Source organism: Pongo abelii, chromosome 13 (assembly GCF_028885655.2).
Source record: "Pongo abelii isolate AG06213 chromosome 13, NHGRI_mPonAbe1-v2.0_pri, whole genome shotgun sequence".
Lineage (NCBI taxonomy): Eukaryota > Metazoa > Chordata > Mammalia > Primates > Hominidae > Pongo > Pongo abelii.
In genome coordinates this window covers 61,925,168-61,942,462 of record NC_071998.2, presented here as the reverse complement: position 1 = coordinate 61,942,462, position 17,295 = coordinate 61,925,168, and positions in this window count along the sequence as shown.

Sequence of the window (17,295 nt, the reverse complement as noted above, 5' to 3'; positions counted from 1 at the left end):
TTTCTCATATAAATTATTTTTAGCATTAAGAATAAAATTTCTAATCAGCTAGATGTACCTTCAGAATCTAAGATAAATTGCTTTGGCATTATGCTTACCAGAAGTGAATTAATTATGATTGACTTTAAGATAGTAAGAGCAAGGGCAAAATATATCCTTTTAAGGGTGGTTCTACACATAAATCTTCAAGTATTTTAGCAATCGAGCCATAAAATAACACAATCCAATTGTCTTTCTGACTCGCCACATTATGAGAATTCCTTACGGAAGAGCTGACGGTATTTGATGGATTGAATTGAACTATTGAAGCATCTTGTAGAAAAATGTCTTTTGAGGGATGAGCAACCAACTGCCATCCTGAACTTTTGATATGTTATTAGAGATCATTTGAGACTAATAAAGTATGCCAGTCTAACTTTGGGTCCTTCTTATTTGTGTTTCACATAAAACCAATCCCTCTCTCCATTCCCACAATTTCACCTCTTCACAGAAAAAGTACACCCTACCAGGTGCTGCCTGGAGACACTGCAACCATGATTTCCAAACTTGTTTAGATAGCTGAGAACCTGAACATTAGGGAGTTCTTTGCGGCACAGCATAGTAATGATAAAACAAATTTGAAATTATGAAATTATATTTGGAATGCAATCACACATTATCTCACACTAGATTATTTCATAATCAAGTGATAACAGCAACGGAAGGCTGAAAAAAATTGTTAGGAGATTGACTTAGTAAATATTTTGATCATTAACCCATTGTTTTTCTTTGAAAGTTAGAAAAACATTGTTTAGGTTGAAAGCTATTTCATCTGTTCTTGTGAATACCACCAGTGTTTTGAACCATGGTTTGAAAAACAATATGTTAGGGTGCAGTGTGTCTCAGCCCTAGGTATATATTAGAATCATCTGAGCAATTTTTAAAAATCCTATCAGTACCTGGGACCCACCCCAGATGGATTTATTGAGAATTCTTAGATGTTTTGCTCAGGCATTTATAGTTTTTAAAAGCTTTCCAAGTGATTCCAAGTGTATAGCCAAGGACGTGGGTATTATGCTGAGTAAGGCCATGGATAGACTTTGTGGGAGGTTCAACCCAGAATTGTATGTGATAGGCAGGTCTGTGGTTACCATTACTCACGTGGTGTGTTCTGGGTGTTTGTAGCAACAAGTCCAGTCACTGAGCTGCTACTGCCTTCTTACCCCCAAAGATGCATACATTCAGCTACTGTAACACTTAAGTCAGTCCTTCCATGTTATGTTCATTCTTCTGCCTCCTGTTGGCTCATGATGTTTCTTAATTCTTTTGATACATGGTTAAAATTTGCTTGCCTCTGGGTAGGTAGTATTGTCTAGTGGACTGGGCACAGGCTATGAAGTCAGGCAGACTTGGTTAAGATTCAAACTCAACAGTTAACATATCAATACTTGACTTTCTAAGCTTTGGTTTCCTCATCTCTATACTAGGGGTTAAGATGATGTCAGTCACCATATGCAAACACTACCTGATGCTGCATGTTGTTACCGTTCACGCCTGTGACCCACACCTCCCTTGTATATAACATGAATAATGAGCACTGTAGTATGGTTGTATTATGAATGTGTTTGCTTCATGACTTTGTGTTCTGAGTCCACAGCTAGATTTCACGTATTTTTTTGTCAGGAATTCTGTCTTCTATTTCTTGGTCATTCCCGGTCTTCCTTTCATTGTCCCCAACCTCCATCTTACATATATGCCTGTCTTTACACTGCTCTCTATATGCTAGTTGTGTTCCAAGTGTTAATGACAGACTGTTTTTTTCTGATTTCAAAATGCAATCAATTTCCTAATGTAAATATTGAAGAAATCTCATGGAATCAAGCTTTAGTAGTTCAATTGATAAGCTATGTTGAGTTAAAGACATTTTGAAATACAAAGTTTTGAAATATTTGTTCAATCCCAAGTAGAATCACCATTTTAAACCAACATTTACAAGGCATAATAGCATTTTCATGTAAAATACATTTTTCATTGATAATCAGTATAATTGTATAAATGCATGCACAAAATCAGAGAGTCTGCTAAGAATTATCAGCAGACAATTTTCACTTATTACTACTTTTTAATGCAAAATCAGTTACCATGGCCTTTTTCTTAGAGCTCAGATACAGCTTTGATTATAGTTAGGGACTATGCCTTGTGTTTTGGAAGCTTTCACACTATGAAGCTAAGAACAGATGGAAGAAGGTGCTATAATATTATAATGAAGTCTTGCAAATAGGTGTGAAGAATCAACCTCCTAAAATTTCATAGACTTCTGCTTCTCATGGCTGCGCATGTGTAGTTTATAATGTAGCTAACATTTCTTACTTGGAGGCTATCTTTATTTGTCTTACACTTCAAGTCTCTTTCCATAGCATCCTATTTAGGGTCCTGCCCATGAAACTCAGACTGACAGGAAGGCTGCTCATAAAGCTGAAAATAGAAGAGGAAAGGAAAGAGGCCTACAGGTTTGAGTCAAGGCTACAGGCATTCTCTGTGTGTTTCATACCTGGGATGAGGAGCCAAAATGTATTGGGGAGGAAAGCCAGGAGTACAAATTATATGCTCAAAAATCACTTATTGAGACTATAAGCATCTGAATGAATAAATCAATATAAATCCACTGTATGCCAGATATGACCACAGATTCTTGTATCTATAACTCTCCTATTTGATAGTTATCTAGACACCTTTGTGTAACTAAGGCAGTCTTTAAGTAACTCAGATTCTAAATTTTATTTGGTTCATTATTCAAATAAAGCAGGTACATTGCTGGAGACATTTCCAACTTTTACTTTCTTCTATTGATATTCCATAGCTTTGAAAGACTATTTTAAAATGATGTGTTAAATATTCTTCATAAAAGTTAGTAAGTACAAATTCAGAGTGCCACTTTTGTCTTTCTAGAAATGCATGTTTTTCCTGCTACTCTCCCACTCCATGCAGGGTTCTTGTGTAAACTTGTACAGATTTTGTATCACATAACTCTTGGGGAGCATTCTTATCATGAAAGTGTATGTCAGTCCCTAGAATTGTGCAGTGCATTACCTGGACAACTATAGCTGGGGTCCTGCATATGTGTGACCTACTCTCCCAAGCCATAAAGTTCTTGAAATATGGGTGTAGTCAGCATATATATGAAGTTTTAAAAATCCTTCAATACTAAGCCAGAGTGACATGTGCAGTTGCTGTTAGAGGAATCTCTAAGTGGGCAGCCATCCCTACTATTTCACTATCTCATCCCTGGTTTACTAGGTTAGATGACCTTAGACCTTTCAGTGGGAACTAGTTTGTGGCTTGACTTTCTCCTTTCTGTGCTGCCATCTTACATTAACCGATTTCAGTTCCACCTGAAGTCCCTGTTTCTGGGTGACTATTTTAAATTGCCATTCCCTAGAGCAGTATATCTGCAATTAGCCTTGTGTTAGAAATATCAGGAGGCATCTGTAAAAAATACAAATGACTAGTGCCTATTTCATGTTCGTCAGATCAAAAGTTCTAAGGTAGGGCCTGGGGATTTTTAAAAACCTGCTCTGGGGTATCATATTTCTTATGATGTGAAATTTCTTGACCATAACACATTGCTGTAGCAGAGCATCTCCCACACAGCTTCACCACTACCAAATCCTGTAACCAAAGCCAAGCTGGTGGATTGGGGGTATCCCAGGAACTTCTCACAGGGTCATTACATCTGCACATGCAGTGAAAGTCCTCAGGGTGGCTTTTGTAAATTACTCCATTGGACAGTGTTCTTGAGTTTATCTTATTTAAGTTAGAGCTGTTCCAAAACCCAGAGCCATATTCCATCTAACACAGAGGTCATTGACTGGAGACTGTCCACTCATTTAAGGCAGGAGGGCATGCTTTTTTTCCATGAAGCCAAAAGGAAGTTACATGCATGATTAAGAAAACTCTTTGGAGTTCTGTCTCCCGCTCAGGCTGCAGAATACTTGCCTACACACCATTTTGTGGAAGCCACCCAGTACCCCATGAAGTGGGCATGACTGTGTTCATGTTACTGATGATGAAAACTGGCAGTCAGTGAGGTTTGATCTCCCAAAGACACACAGTCAGCAACTGGGATGGCCAGAATGCATTTCTAGTTTCCTGGGATTCCAGCTTAATAATGTTTTGTTTTTCCTCAACACTATAGCCCCTCTCTATACAGTGTATGTGTGTGGGGGGGTTGGGGAGAGAGCATATGTGTCCTGATCTGTTGGTCACTCTGTGGTCATGGGCAGGACAGGTGTTCTGGGCTGAGCCTGAGCGTGTGGCCCGTGGCAATGTGTGTACAAGTTGTGCTGACTTACAGGGTAATGTAAAACTGATCTGTGTCTGAAGTTGCTTTTTGTTGTCATTATCTCATCTCGGGGACCATTTTGCTTTGTGGCAAAAATGAAGACACTCCAGACCAAGAGATGCCAGCTTTGGCTTAGACTTCCCAGCCTTTCTTTTCCGCTGGCCTCTGTTTTGGCACCAGTACTTGGGAATGCTGGGGATGCTCAATGTCCTCTCCACACAGGGGGAGGGGTCTTATCCTGCATAATGTGCTGGTTATTAGCCTTGATCTTTAGGGAGGTGGATCCATGTGGGTTTTAGCAGTGGACTCTGCCTAGAAATGGTAGAAAAACAAATGTGTAGGGAATGCCTATTTAGTAACCAGCTAGCACTGCTGGATGAGTGTTATTAGGGTCTTGAAAGACCCCATCATCCTTGGATTTTGGCAAAAGACTTTGGGTATGATTTCATCTCGGGGATGAGAAGTAAGTTTTTCAGGTGCCTTCTTAGTGATTCTAAATAAATAATTGGCTTTGGCGTTGGTTTAGTTTATACTTGTGCCTTGTCTATAATTTTAGGCCCTGCATAGAAAAATTTCAGAGCAAAGTTCTGGTCAGGTGAAATAATGTTTCAAGACAGCTGTCTTCACATTTGTGTTCATACAAACACTGGGGTACATGAAGACATCACATTCTTAATTCATACATGCTTTTTCCTAAAATTGATGTGTTCCCGCCTCTATGATTGCCTTTCCCTGGGGTTACCCTGTTATTATATACATATATATACACACACACACACAAGCATGTATATATGTAAAAATATATATAAACATATATAATGTATATATATATGTATATGTTTGTGTATATATATATTTTTTGAGACGGAGTTTCACTCTTGTTGCCTAGGTTGGAGTGCAATGGCGTGATCTCTGCTCATTGCAACCTCCACCTCCTGGGTTCAAGCAATTCTCCTGTCTCAGCCTTCCGAGTAGCTGGGATTACAGGCACATGCCACCACGCCCAGCTAATTTTTGTATTTTTAGTAGAGGCAGGGTTTCATCATATTGGTCAGGCTGGTCTTGAACTCCTGACCTCAGGTGATCTGCCTGCCTCGGCCTCCCAAAGTGCTGGGATTACAGGTGTGAGCCACTGCGCCCAGCCTATTATTATATTTTTTTTTATAGAGATGTGGTCTCACTATATTGACCAGGCTGGTCTCAAACTCTTGAACTCAAGCGATCCTCCCATCTCGGCCTCCTAAAGTGCTGGGATTACAGGCATGAGCCACCGTGCCTGGCTAGGGTTACCCTATTATTTATATCCAACTGCAGTGCTTTTGAGAGTGAATGAGGGCACTGTTAATAATTATGCCAAGGCATCAGATGTGAACCGAGACTACTTTGGACAAAACTGCATTGCATGGTCACCTTACCCTTTCCTATTTTACAAGAGGAAGGCAAACATCTTCTCCTGCCTAAGTCTTACTATAGTGAATGAGTCTAGGCTGGGTAAACTTCCAGATGCCAAACAAAGAGACAATGGAGCATGCAAGCCTCCTTAAGGAATAACTAGTAAGAGCAAAGCAAAAAAGATTTCAGTAAGAAATAGTGAAGGGACTGCACCTCACGTCAACCATGCGATAAACTGGTAAGCTCCTGTGGCTTCTCTCTCTCCCTTTCTATCTTAGAATTGAAATTCTGAGGTGAGATGATTGTCACAGGGATGTGTGTTAATACATTTATTTAAAACGAAAAATGAAAGCAGACTTTTTGGGATGGAAAATAATTCTGATTTGTCTGATGAGCTTGGCAAGGAGGACCAGTGTTACAAATTGGGTTATGTGACAGATATTACACTTTCCTTAAATCAAATGAGTGAAATCTTTCAGCTCTAGGATTTTGAAAAAAAAAGTTTTTAAGCTCATGTGCATTTTAAATTATAACTATAGCTACTTTTAAACATATTACTATTGAAAAATGTTAACATAAACATACATAAGTGGTACATAACTTTTTCCAATTATTTTAGCAATTTTTTAATAATTTTAACTTTTATTTTAGATAGAGGGGGCACATGTTCAGGTTTGTTAGCTGGATATATTGTGTGATGCTGAGGTATGAGATATGAATATCCCATCACCCAGATAGTGAGCATAGTACCCAAAGTTAGTTTTTCAACCATTGCCCCCTTTTCTTCCTCCCCTTTCTATTAGTTCCTATCGTTATATCCATGAATGCCCAATGTTAGTTCCCATTTTTAAGTGAGGACTTGCAGTGTTTGGTTTTCTGTTCCTGTGTTAATTTGGTTAGGATATATGTTAATTTGGTTAGGATATTGGCCTCCAGCTGCATCTGTGTTGCTGCAAAGGTCATGATTTTGTTCTTTTTTTATGGATGTGCAGTATTCCATGGTGCATATGTGCCACATTTTCTTTATCCAGTTCACCACTGATGGGTACTTTGGTTGAGTCCATGTCTTTGCTATGGTGAGCAGTGCTGTGATAAACATGCAAATGCATGTGTCTTTTTGGAAAAATAATTTATTTTCTTTTGAACATATACTCAGCAATGAGATTTAGCAAAAATGTTTGAAGACAATTTGAAGCATTTGCATTGAAGCAGTTGTGATGTTTACTGTCCTTGCCGCTGGCCTCAGGGTCACTGTGACTATCTCCACAGCTCCCATACACTTCCAAATTCCACCACCCCTTCACACACACACACGTGCACACACATACACACACACACACACGGAACCACCATGGGCTCAGTAACTCCTCAAATGAGCGAATCTTGTGCTGGAAAAGGTTCCTGAAAGGAAGCCCCTGTCATCTTGTCCAGCCAGGCAACTCAGATGTCGTGGCCTGGACACTTCGTGACTGAGCCTGTCAGAGGTCAATCTAGTTAGGTCTTTATTTATTAGATTGGCAAATTTTTCCTTGTTCCTAGCAGATAGTCATTTTTCTTATTTTGTTTTTCAATGAATCTTAATACAATGATAGAGATGGAACCAAAAAGAAGATGATTGAAAAATTTCTTGAGGAAATTGGACATCAGTCTTACTGGCCAATGCCTAGGGTGTGAGGCAGTTATGGGAGAAGGGGTCCTGAAAGGGAAGTAAAATCATGTTTATACAGGAAAGAAAATGATGGAATGACCCCTTTACCTTCTTTGTAAAGCTTTAACCTTAACTTGCTAAAATAAGACTAGTGAGTTTTTCCGGTTCGGAAGGCAGGAAGGCGAGGGAATACAAAAGAATAGGTTGAGGAAAAGGTCCTACTGTTTAGGAACAGGAAAGAGCAAGGAGGGCCAAATTGGACAGCATAATATGGCAGCTTGCTCACCTGTGCAAAGGGCAATTACAAATGGTGGAATTACACAATGTGGAGGCAGGTTCATCGGTGGGTAGATACTTCTGTTCTAATTCTTAGTTGAGGTCTCTGGATGGTTCTGAAAAAACCAGTTCTCTCTGAATAGGTCAGCTATATTAATATACTTGTGGCATTTGATAGGAAGATTTACAATAAGTGGCTTATATTTTTGTGGATACTTAGTTAGAAAATGGCACCCTGTCATATTTTATTCTGTTTGACTTTGACAAGAGTGGCTTGCAACACATGGAAACAGTGTTTATGCTGAGGAATTCAACACCCAAGCACTCTTGCAAGGCTGAAAGTTTTATAAAAAGCATCTTTCAGGGTTATACTATGCTTCTTGGATAAACTACTCATATTGGTAAGTTAGCCTGTGAAATAGTTGACTCATGCCTAATTAAAGAATGTCTCTATAGCCAAGATGAAAACAATTAAATGAGTAATTTACAAAATTATTTTTTAAGATTTGACAGAGCTCATCATGCCAACACTGCTACTGTAGGTAACCCAAAACTAACTGCATTATAATTCTAATGTACTCCTCTTGCACAGATTTAACTCACAGCTTCAGGCGTCAAAGATTTTTTTTTTCCTGCTCTCAAACTAGTAATTTTTCTCAAAAGTTCATAAAACCTTCTAAAATAATATACTACTAGAAGGCAATTGGTACAATAAGTTCAGGTTAAAAGATACAAATTGCCACGATTGTTTGCTGTCAAGGTAGAGACTTGTTTGTAAATAGTGTAATTTGCTTGAAATCGATGAACCTTCAAATGAAAGAGATGCGTTGGCACATTGCATATTAATATTTGTGTAAGGTGTCTTCTTAGTTGTGGATTCTTTATCTATCTTTTTTGATTGCTAGCAATTTAACAGTTTATATGAATGATTAGAATGAGGCTTTAACATATATTTCTCATTCAAGTTCTTATAAACTGGAATATTAGCCCGATAACGAAAGAGGGAAAAATCATTTAAGATTGTTTTAACCATGAATCTTGTTCCAGTTTTTCTTCCTATTTCTGCTGCCAGTGACCAGATTCAGACACGTAACTCATGTCAGGGCAACTGTAATAGCATGTTAAGCTGCCTCTCCTCCCTTGTGTCTCCTCCCTTCGTTTCATTCCTCCTTCTTAGATTAATTTTCCTTGAGTGCCTCCTTAATCATTTACAGGATCAATAGCTCATTCTACCAATAGTGGATATATAAACTACTTAGTCTGCCAATAAAAAGTAGTTACCATTTATTCAGTATTTTACCAGATACTAGGAGCTATATATATCTATGTTATCCTATTTAATCCTCATAATAAATCTATGAGGTAGATATCTTTGTCAGTCTTTTATGGATAAAGAAAAAGAAGCTCAGAAAGTTTGAGTAATAGTGTCAAGATCACACAGCTCATAAGTGGTAGAGCTGGGATTTGAACTTGATATACCTGATTCCAAAGACTATGAGTTTCATTGCTAGAGTAGACTTCCTCCAAAAAGATTCCAAAATCTGACCCTAATTTACTTCTATGCTGTAAGGCAAATTACTTTTCCATATTTAATAGCATTCATTTATTCATTCTAAAATATTTAATAAGTACCTACCACGTGCCGGGATACATAAATTGGTAAGGAATGGTTGGTCCTCGCCAACTCATTGCTTATGGTCTTGTGATGGTGTAATGTGCTCCAGGAAACATGGTCAAATCTTTCCCTTGCCCATGCATTTTCTATCCCCTTCTTGCTGGATTCTACCCTTCCTTTGAGGACTGGCTCATGTGCTCTCTGTCAGTGATGTCTTCTAAGCCAGTCGAACCAATGGAGATTTCTCCTTTCTCTGAACTTATGGTTCACACTTGTTCTATATGTTAAAATACCAGTTCTGCCACCAGTTAGCTGTTTGACCTTGGGAAAGTTACTTAAATTCTCTGCATCTCAGTTTTCTCATCTGTAAAATGGGGATTAATTATAGTGTCAGTCTCATAGAGTTATTGTGAGGATTTAATGAATTTATTGATATAAAGCACTCAAAACTGTACCTGTCATGTAAGTACTGTGTTAATTAATAATATTACTAGTTTATGATAATATGTTTTACTCTCCCCACTTTTATTTTTAGTTGACACCTAGTAATTGTACATATTTATAAGATACAGGGTAATATTTCAATACATGTATATGATATAGAATAATCAAAGCAGGGTAGTTAGCATATCCATCACCTCAGTTGAAAATATACAATACATTATTGTTAACCATATTTACCCTACAGCGTTATAAAACACTAGAACCTACTCCTTCTATTTAGCTATAATTTTGTATCTGTTAACCAATCTCTTCTTTCTTATCTACCCCTCTACCCCTCTCAGCCTCTGATAATCAAAATTCTACTCTCTAACTACTACGAGCTCAATGTTTTTTAGCTTCCAAATATGTGAGGACATGTATTTATCTTTCTGTGCCTGACTTATTTCACTTAACATGATGTTCGCCAGGCTCATCCATGTTGCCATGGATGACAAGGTGTCATTCTTTTATATGGCTGAATAGTATTCCCTTGTGTATATGACACATTTTCTTTATCCATTACTCTGTTGATGCACATTTAGGTTGATTCCATATCTTAGCTATTGTGAATAGTGCTGCAAGTATTTCTTCATGATTTCTTTTCCTTTGGATAAATACATTGTAGTGAGAATGCAGGATCATACGGTAATTCTATTTTTAGTTTAGTTTTTTTTTTTTCTGAGAAATCTTCACACTGGTTTTCTATGGTACAAAGCATCATGGGACATTTCTCATTTGTACGTATCAAGTATTATATGCCTCTTACGTTATTATTTTTAAGCTGCTCATGTATTTCTTTAAATTTCTATGATACCAGAGCTTTTTGTTCTGCTATAATTTTGCTCTCGTCTTTAAATATATATATAAATATATAAAAATATATACATATATAAATATATACATATGTAAATATATATATAAATATATATATGTGGGAATTTACTGTTAGAAGAAATTTGCCTTAATATTATTCTTATTTCTAACAGGGTCATATTACAGAAAGTGAAAAGTCTGTGTTGTAGTGAAGTTCCAAATTGTGACTAAGCCTTATGCTGCTGTTGTGATTTAGCCTTATTCTGCTATTGTGATTTAGCCTTACTCTTTTTGTGTTCTTATATTTTTTTACTCAGAGATATAAATGAATCCAAATTTTTCTGGTGATTGCATGACTACTTACTTATGAATAATAAACTCATCTTAAAAATGGAGACTAGACTGTGGAGTAAGTTTGTAAAATCTTTTGTACCTCAGTCTATTGATTGTTACTAAACTCTGGATCCTGAAGCTATGATGACATTTTGAAGCTCTTGTCTGGTGCAACTGCTTCAGACAGCCACTACAAAAACAACCTGATCCAGAAGATGATCCTTTTTGGGGCTCAAACAAATACTTTGAAAATTTGAAAGGTTGGAGGAAAACATATGGATTGCCGCCATAAAAATGTTGGAGTATTTTGGTCAACAACAAATAATTGGCTTCTTGTGTGATTTGGCTTATATTTTTCTAACGTAATCTAAGTACCTGGGATAAATTCTGAGCATGAAGATCTTCATGATCTAAAAAGATACAAATTCCTGGAGATGACTGGAATTCCCTTTTCAAAACCTTTCTTTTGCTGCATGCACAAGAGAGTTCTGAACACAGATATATTGTTGATAAATTGATATCCTTAGGTTGACGGAAGAAAAGTAGACATCAGGTTAGTGTGGCTGAGGGAAAAAGGAAGTAATATAAGGCCCAGACATCCTGGAGAAGACATTTTGCTAGACGTTTTTGCATGCTGTTTTATTAAATAATGTTCAATAGAATTTTTTTTATTAGCAGGTAATGAGAACTCAAAACACCTTTGTTTATGCAAAAATGAAGTGTATTTTACTGTTTAAGGGAAAATCCAAGACTGAGGCACAACTGGCTTCAGGAGTGCACTTGACATTAGTGAGAATTAGTCTCTCTTAGCTCTGCTCTCCTCTGTATTGGCTTCATATTCAAGAAGAATCTTTCCATGATGATGCAAAGCTGGTCACTGGTTGGTGTAGCCTAGGCTTATTTTCTACTACGAATTTCAGCAAATTCTAGTGGGGGAACTGTGATCAGCCATACCTGGATCTTGTGTTTATCCTTTTTTTTTTTTTTTTTTTTGAGATGAAGACTTGCTCTGTCACCCAGGCTGGAGTGCAGTGGCATGATCTCAGCTCACCTCAACTTCTGCCTCCCGGGTTCAAGAGATTCTTCTGCCTCAGTCTCCCAAGTAGCTGAGATTACAAGCATGTGCCACTGCACCCAGCTAATTTTTTTTTGCATTTTTAGTAGAAACGGTGTTTCACCATGTTGGCCAGTCTGGTCTTGAATTTCTGACCTCAGGTAATCTACCCACCTCAGCCTCCCAAAGTGCTAGGATTACAGGTGTGAGCCACCACGCCTGGTCACGTCCATCCTTGAGCAACAACTTTGCCTACAGGAAAGGAGAAGTAATCTGGTTATTCAGTCTAGGTCACTTGTTCCCTCTTATTATGGTCTAAGCAAGGCTCTGTGGCATAGATGAAGAGCCGTTTCCAAAATGGGAAAATAATAATAAATGCCCACTAGAAAAGAAATAAAAATGCTAATTGTATTCTGGGCTAATTATGAATACAAAAAACAATGATAAAGCTTTAATGGTCTTCTTGACTCTGTGTCCTTGAATCAGGCTCAGGAGGTTGGGCAACTGTGGCACATATTTCTAAGTGCAGTCCTACTTCACCTTCTAGATGGTAGACCCGGTCTTAATCTTAGAAAGGTGAGGGTCACCTAGGGAGCTCCAGGTTGGTAATTTACCAACACAGCATCACGTGAGTCTTTGCTCTTGCCCTCACTCCAAACTTGCTAGCCCTGTTCTCCACTTACTGGCTCCAGCTATGACTGCTTATTATTGGATTCACTTGTGACTGAAACCTTGTTCCATTCCCTAGGGTGGTGCCAACCTGACCACTTGTAACTTTGTGACCAGGTTCCTCTCACTCCCCTTCTCCAGTTACTGAGTTTCGTCCATGTCATTTTTTTTTTTTGACTGAACCCCTGTGTGTTAGCCCAGCTCTGTCAGAGACTAGATGTTCTCTCTGCAAACTCTTCTTACTGCAGAATGAGGTCCCAATACTGGTTTTCTGATCATTTCCCTCTGTGTTGCTGTCCATCTCACAGTAGGAACTCTTTCCATTTTCTTGTCCTTTGGCTTTAACCATTCATTTGTCTACTCACTCTTTCATCCATTACATAATATTCTTTTTTTCCATAGTAAATATTAGTGTGGATCTATTAGATACTCAGTTCTGAGTTAGGGCTGGAGAAAAAAAGATGAATGGTTACTACTCTCAAGGATTTGAGTTTAGTAGGAAAAGACAGTTAAGCAATCTCCAAATTATTAGAGAGTGCTAGGGATGCATATACAAAGGCCAGTCCTGGAAGGAAAAGAGAGTCAGGAAAATTTGTCTGTGAATGCAGTCCTTGATCCTTGGGTGTGCACTGGTTTGGTGGGGAGAGAAACAGGAGCTGTCCAAGTAAAGGGAATACAATCTGCAAGGGCTCAGAGTAATGAGAGAATCGAATCAGTCCAATATAGGGCAATATGTGTGATGCATATGAGAGACTGTTAGTAGATAAGAAAACCAAGGTAGAGGGTGGCAGGATAAAGGGGTGGGGGTGGAGGACGCTTCTAAGTCATATATGGGTGTTTGATCTTTTTCCTAAAAAAGCTAACCATCTGACCCTCCCAACTTGAACAACTTTTCCTTTTACCTTTATTTCTTTCAAGGATTTTGGTAAATGACAATTGAATTTTACCTGTCACTGCTACTGTGTGCCAAATATACAGGCTTCAATTCATCAGAACATTTAAATTTTTGTCTCTGCATGGCTGTCTTTTAAAAAAACGTGCTGAGTCCTACTTCTTGAATGAATTTCAAGAAATTCCCTCTTCCTCAATTAGTTCCTCCTGAATTTTCTGACTCCACTGAAGCCTACTCTCTTCTACCTACTCTTCAGTGTAGACAACTGTGAAGTTCTGAAGATATTTAGCAGTGGGCTGGTCTTAGAGAAGAGGAGAAGATATCTACCTTTTGAAGTAATCTAATGTTGTATTAATAGAAAGGTCCACCTAACCAAAAACATTGTCTCAATCTTTGGGCCTGAGATCATGATTAGAATGATTCCTTAAGGATCTTCTAGAATGAGGATGGGTATGCGTTTTAGAAACATAACATATGTTATATGAATATAGAAACATATAACATATTTAGAAACATAGAAACAATAAGGCCACAAGACACCTAGGAAAAATACATCCTAGCTTAATAATACACTAGAAGGGCTTTACCTATCAGATTCCATGTAGGTTTTTAAGAAGTTTAAGAGAAAGAGATCAGGCAAGAGGAAAATAAGGTGCTTCTCAAGTCTGTGAGCCTCCTATACCACTCAACTCTGGAAGCAGCTCTCTAGCCTCTAAGAATGCTGATGGTCTTCAGATATCCAGTAGGATGGATGAAGGGCACGAGTGTAATTTTAGCCTCATTCGTAAATTGTATTAGAGGCAACATAATTTACAACGAGAGAAATACTGGTTATGGGGGCATGAAGAGTGTACAGTTTACCCTTTGACCTGGAAGAAGGACTGGATATGCATTCAGAGGTTAAAAGTAGTCCTCCAGGCAAAAGAAAAGCTTGAAGCTACTAGAGAGGAATGAGCTAAAACATTCAGTGTGTTCTATAACGTACTCAGGATAAACCAAAGGGCAAATATTTAAAGTTTACATCAGGCAGCAAATCCACACCTTCACTTTTCTTCATAAATGCTGTGTATTACAGGAAGTGGGGGAGGGAAGTAGGATGGAGGGAGTCGCCGGCCGTCCTTCCTTCTGAAAACACTGCACAGTTGCTAGGCACTGTGGTAAGTGGACTATTCCTTTGGTCTAACCCCATTTGCTGCTAAACACATGGCAATCATTTAATTTGACTTTATCTTTGTTTTATTGGAGAGACCCCCCATGTACAAAAGGCAAAATCATCTTATCTTTAAAAATGCTTTTATATTAAAGAGAAGTGAAGTTGTATGTATGTGTTTTAATGAGCACCAGACCATATCCCATGCTCTAAGTCTTCATCCCCTCCTGCACATGTGAGGTCAACAAGGGTTGTCTTTTGCCACATTACAATGCTGCCTAGACTGCTGCTGGTTTTCTTTCAGGACATCATTAGCAGCAGAGAAGTATTATTTAAAACAACATATAAATGCAACTATAAGAAGTGTGCTTATTATACTTTTTTGCTAACTCATTGAGGTTGCTTTCTATATGGAGTAAATTGAAGAGCTCTGCAAAGCTGAGTCCACCCCCTATAATCTTCTGCAGCAAGTAGCTATGGGGCTGAACTCTGCTTTTAGAATTATGCTTTTGGATAAAGAACTGGTCTCAATAAATCTATGTTAATAGAAATCTACAGAGCTTCCGTGTGTGGGAAAAGTAACATGTTGGTGTGAGGATGACAATACAAGGCATGGATGTTTCTCAGCCTCCACCCCTGCGTTGTGGCAGACATTGCAAATCAACTATGGCACACTTTGCCACCAAGTCTCAATAGGGCCTTAGCATCCTTGCCAGTACATGCCCAGGAGGTATTACCAATCAATTAGGATTAGTGCCTGGGATAAAATCAGTTTGTCCTCAGTGCATAGATTGAGTAGTTTATAAAATGGATGTAACAGAGGGCATCATTTAGTAGTGGGTGTTTGGAACATGTACCTTTTGGTAAATGGAGGGCCTTGAGGAAAAAGAATGTCTCCCTGGTTGTAGAAGAATGGAGTGTTAAAAGAGAAATGTAGTGTTGAGACAATAATAGACTTCATGATTTGCCTCTAAACTGCCTCTGCCCAGGTGTGTTGTGTCTCTGGATGCTCTAATTCCAACAGAACGGAGAGCTGAGGAGTTGCACAAAAACACGAATTAAAACTATCCATTCCATTAGGTTCTACCATTCCATCACAGTTTCAGACTCTAGGAATGTTCTCTGCTGGCATGAAAAAAATATTATATTGGAACCCTTTTGGGATCATGATTTCTCAAGTTACTTATTGATTAGGAAAATGTCTTTTTTGAGCTTCTCTGATCACCATTCTTTTTTTTTTAAACTGAGAAGTTAGAAAAGTATTCATTTCCATATAACAAAAATAAACCAATAGCATTTGAACACAACACATTTTTGTGAAAAGAACAATATTTCAAAGAGAAGTTGAGTGACAAGAGTGGCCCTATTTCCTGTTTCTGAGATCTTCTTGTAGCTGGAGCCCACACCTGCTCCCAGTGCCGGGGCTGCGTCTGCCGGTGCCGGGGCTGCGTCTGCCTGTGCCGGCTGTCCCAGGAGCAGTGTGCGGGCTCGGCAAAGACCGCGCTCGCTGCCCTCAACTGTGGAGAAGCCCCCTCGCTGTCTGGAGCAAGAGGGGAGAAAGGGGCGCCACAGACCCTGGCTTTGGGGGATCTGGCGGGTAAGTTGGCCCAGTAGGCAAGGTCAGGTGAAGCCACCCAGGCTCCGCAGGGCCAAGTGTGATGAGTACACAAGGCACGTAGCCACCTTGAGGCTGTGCACTCGCCGATGTCTGATCACCATTCTTTATAATCATTTGTAGTATATTTTAAAGGGCATCACTTCCTATTTTCACTCTCGATCAGAGTTTCCAAATGAACAAGCTCGTTTAATACAAAGAAATATTCTGTTAAGTAGAATCTGTTTTCAATTTACTCTCTTGGGTAAGATGTGACATACAAAGATAACAAAAATACATTTTGTTAATTTAAAAAGTCCTCTCTGTGTCCTGCATACAGTTATATTTCCAGGTGGTTTGATAGGATAACTCTTCAGAGAGTTTAACTTTGGAAAACTATATTCTGGAGAAATTAATAAATGCTGACTGAGTGTCAAATAGGCATTAAGGAGATATTCCAAGAGGAAAGTCCTGGAATCCAACCCACATAATGTTTCCATATTGGCTTTTTCTCTTTAGACTGACTTGACGATTGGGGACTGTGGTCTCAGGCAATTTTTGGATTGCTTTTTGTTTTGTTTTGCAATTGTTGGGCCTTTTCTTTTGAAAGCTCTATGCAGTGAAGTTCATTTATATGGTTCTGAGTAATTTTTTCCTGTGATATTGTTCACATCTGTGGCCCTGCCAAAAAGAACAGAGGCTTCAAAATAATTTTTCCTGCGCATACTGTTTTGTATGTGTTCTGTCTTTATTTTTGGTTGGTGTAAGGTCACCAATTTTATTTTCCTTTTGGTGACCAATATTCCTGGACAATTTTCTGTGGCCTCAGAGAGACTCAGAGGGAAGAGATGCTGTATAAACTGAGTACCCAGTGTGTTTTCCCACTTATATTTTCCTTTTGAAAGAAAAAAACAGAGAATAGTTTTCTGTGTATGAAATCATTTTTTTAATGACCAGAAGTTATTCGTTAAATGTATCTCACTTCTGTTGTAGGACAAAATGCTCCTTTTTTTAGTGAAATGTCCAGTAAACTGTTCCAGGTGCTCAGAGAAGCT